Raw genomic sequence first — 4,205 nt, 5'->3', positions numbered from 1 at the left:
AATCCCCCCCCCCAAGGACTGTGGAATTGTGCTTTTGGTAATTAACAGGAAGGACTAAGGAGCTGTTGTTACGGTTCTTTAAAGCCATCACTTTTTAAGTTTAGTTTAAATAAAGTTAAAAACTTATCAATACTCTTGCCAAAAATGCAAACCAGGAAAAGAAAGTGAAAGACCAAGGCCAATAGCCTCTTTTTTACCACTGTTAGGGGTTTTTTTTCCCCCTGTGTAATTACACTCTGGCAGCTGTGTATAGATTAAATGTCATTGTGTGTCAGAAAAGTTTATATATACCATACACATAGATGCAAGTTTTTCTTAAAAAATGGCTTCTGCAACTTGCTGTTTTAAATTGATGTTATCATATATATTTTTCGGTCTGAAACCTAGCTTTACATCATTGTATTTTAAATAACTGCATAGGATTACACTGTGTGATCATATGGTAACATCTCTTTACCTACATGTGTCCCTTAAAAATCATCATTTCTAAATTTAGAAATGGAAATAATGTCATTAATATTTTTGAGTGTTTTTCTTTTCTTGTTCTTTTTAAAGTAACTGCTCAGCCTGTTGGGCCATTTAGACTTTTTGCATTTCTCCTTAGTGATGGCTTATTTTTATAGGGCAAGAGCTTATTTTTAAATTAAAAATAATACACCAGAGACTTGAAGTTTGGGACTGAAGTCAGTTAGATGAGTGATTTAATTTGGGCTATGCCCTGCCACCGTCAAGTTTAAAATAACCTATTCAAATGAGGGTTTCAATCTGTATTTGGACTGTGGGTTTTCAGTCAACCTTAGTAAATTTGTCTAGTTTTGGTCACCACTTATATAATGCTTAGTAGCTCACTCAGCTACTAAGTTGTTTCTCATAAAATTTAGATACTGTTTCCATAATTTTCTTAGGTTTATGAAGTAGGTGCCAGCCTACAATCAGAGATTTGGTGATTGTTGACATAAGAGTAGGTATGTGATGTTTGAGATATGAATTGTGGGGTAGGAGGAGCCTGGTGGGATGTCCCACAATATTTCTAGGGAGCCATTTTAACAGTCCTGTATCCAAGTTTTAGTAGCAGAAGAAATGGCTTTAGGTGAATTACAGTTCACAAATGAGCATTTGATGTCAGATAGTATTCTAAAATTTATTTTAAAAATTAGTCTTAAGGGCCCTCCCTGGTGTCGCAGCAGGTTAAAGCATAGCACTAAGAAGCTAAAGCCACTTCAGTATGAGTTCTATCCCTACCCTGGAGATGACCCACATGGCACGGTAGACCTCTCCTGAACCGCCCACTGTTCCCCTCAGCAGTGTACTTGGTCGATTTGCCTGTTCTGGTGAATCTGTCTCTGGTGAATCCTCTCACCGCTCCTGTACCTCTGGCCTATACCCCAGTTGTGTGTACATAAATAAATAAATAAATCTTTAAAAAAAATTAGTCTTAAATGAGTCATGTTCTGTTTCCAAGAGAAAGAGAAGGAAACACTATATGAAATATGAGGTTTCACTTTCAGGATTTAGGATTCTAGTTCCTAATGTGGAACATGCTAATGAAGTCTTCCTTGAAAGGTGTTTCTCTTAGGGATTAGGAGTTCTCGGTCTTTTCTGTACATGTCAGTGATTTTTCCAAGTCCCTATGCTGTAAGAATGCAGTTGGGCAAAGATATCACTTTGCAAATTGAAATTAAATGGGGTCAACCATTCCACCACAGACCAGGAACCAAGACTGGACAGTGATCTTGGAGTAACTTTTGTGTATGTGCATGTGTGTGAGTAAGGTCGAGGTATGTGGTGCTTCAATTTTGGTTGACCAGTAATCCAAACTATTGACAAGACAGCTCAACTAGCTAGTTTGAATAAACTAAATTTGGATATATAGAAAGGCATAGCAAGCAACCAAAATGTTAGTTAAGGAGGATGAAAAAAATGGGTAGTTGTAAGACCTGTATTAAACTGAAACAAAATAGGTGAGTTTACCTAGCCCTTTGGCTTGAGTTTGCTTGTAGAAATCGTAGAGCCTACTTTAAAACTGTCATGGCCTGCTCTCACAATCTAATGCACTGGTTCATATGAAAAAACCAGTATTGCAGAAAGTACCCAGGTCTAAAAAGTTGCCTGGCAATGCCATTGTTTGCCCCCAAATACCGTCTCTGGGAATTTTGATTTACTCACCTGTAACTGAAAGGATTGAACTTCTTAGGACTGTTGTCTAGCATTCTATGAAAAGAAGGCTATGTGGAATGCTTACTGAATGCTGTCTGTGTGCCCGCTACTTTGTGTGGATCAGCTTTTATTAGTTTGCCTTTCTTTTTTTCAGATGAGCAAATAAAGGCCTATAGAAAGAGGTTAAGTGTTAAGTGATTTGTCTTGGTCACATGCTGGGCCAAACTGTGAACCTGCATCCAAAGGCAGACATCCTTTATACTATCCTACTCTGTAGAAATTTAAATGTTGAGTTTATACTCTGGGGCTTCAAATCATGACTCAAGGTTACACCATTAAAAAGATCATCTGGGCCCTCCCCTGGTGGTGCAGTGGGTTAAAGCACGGCACTGCAAGCTGGTTGCAGGCATCTCAGTGAGTTCGATCCCCAGCCCTGGAGGTGATCCACAAGGTGGGGGAGACCTCTCCATCTCACTCCCTGCACCCCAGGCAGTACTTGGTTAATTGGCCTGTTCTGCTCCCCACTCTGTCTCTGACAAATTCTGTCACTGCCCCTGCACCTCTGGCCTGTACCCCAGCTCTGTATGCATAAATAAATAAAAATCTTAAAAATAAAAAACAAGACCATCTGGTTGGATGAGCTCACCAGATGAGTCTCTGGTGGGGACACCCCAGTAAGACAACATATATCCTCACTATAAAATTGATTTGACATAAATTTCATAGAACATGTAGGATAAGAAGGTCAGGGAATAAAATCTAAAAACCTAATATTTGTAGGAACTTCATCATTAGTTATGCCCAGTTGGCCCCAAATTGGGTGTGTTGCCTTGATATATAGGTATGGGGTCACTTAATTAAAGTTGGGCTGCTGCCTGAAACTTTGATGGAGAGCACTGCAAGCTTTGATAGCTAGGCCTGCCTTAAAAAAAAAGGATCTCTGTTGGATTATCTGTCTTCCACTTGTGTTATTTCTCTTCTGTGACTTATTTTGTGTTTGAGAAGGTTTAACATTCTGATCCCAAAACTCAAAAACACAACTTCAGTGGTGCATAAGTATGGGGGGAAAATGAAGTTTAGCTTATTTGTGCCCCACTGAACTGTGTATTAGTGTATATTTTAATATTAGCCAGGTATTTCCTCCACAACTAAAGAAAATTCTAAACACTCCAGTCTACTTATACTGTGATATATTTTCTTAGTCATCTCTAAAAGCGTCCATCAGCTAATATCCCAAATAGTTATTGAACATGAAAACCTCAGATAAACCTTCCTTGCAGCTCAACTGTCAAAAGTGCTATTCCTTTTCCTTTAAAAATAAGACTCAAATCAGATAACTCAGTTGGAAATGCAAAGAATCCTCAGTGTGAACTTGTGCAGTCCAGTGGAAGCAAACTCTGTACATACCAGCAGGAACAGGTAATGCCAGAAAAGAGACCTGTGACAGGTAGCCTCGGAGTCCAGAACACCTTAAGGAAGTTGGAGACATTTGGGAGTTGAACAATTGTCATCTCCATAGAGAGCAACTTTGGCAGGGCAGGGCAGGAATGTGTATGCAGCCATGCTAGATCTTCGAGTTTTTTCAAGATAATCCAGGTACTGGGATACTTTTAATGTTAAATATGGTGGTATTTTTTAAGCTTTGGCTGAGTTCAGATTTAAAGCCAGCACTTGCAGCCCAGAGCAACCATAACTGCGACCAAATCCAATGGTTAATGTGTAACTTCTGACCTGGTTCGCAAGCTTTCATTCAACTTAAAAGTTTTCACTGCACTCTAACTATAGGTGAACTTTGGTATTTTGATAGCTCACAACTGAAGGTGATTTCATTACTTGCATTCCCACCAGCAGTGGGAATTGTAAACCAAGAGCATTTTCTCTTTTGGCCACTGAGGGAACAGAACTATTGTTCTACTGAAGATGTTTGACTTTGTAACTGAATGTCTTGTCTTCTTTTTTAAAAAAAGATTTATTTATTTATACAGAACTGGGGTATAGGCCAGAGATGTGGAGGGTGAGAGGATTCACCAGGAACAGAGTGGGGAGCA

The 4,205-nt window shown here is 39.1% G+C and overlaps 1 protein-coding gene across 1 annotated transcript in view; it reads left to right on the top strand.

Annotated features, from left to right (window-relative positions):
- Window positions 1–4,205, top strand: part of SIAH2 (siah E3 ubiquitin protein ligase 2) — a 20,247-nt gene that overhangs the window by 1,280 nt on the left and 14,762 nt on the right. The window lies entirely within an intron of this gene.

This window comes from Condylura cristata, unplaced genomic scaffold (assembly GCF_000260355.1).
Source record: "Condylura cristata isolate star-nosed mole 26May11 unplaced genomic scaffold, ConCri1.0 scaffold00003, whole genome shotgun sequence".
Classification (NCBI taxonomy): Eukaryota; Metazoa; Chordata; class Mammalia; order Eulipotyphla; family Talpidae; genus Condylura; species Condylura cristata.
Note: the sequence above shows the minus strand (reverse complement) of the source record. Positions and strands in the feature narration are given on the sequence as shown.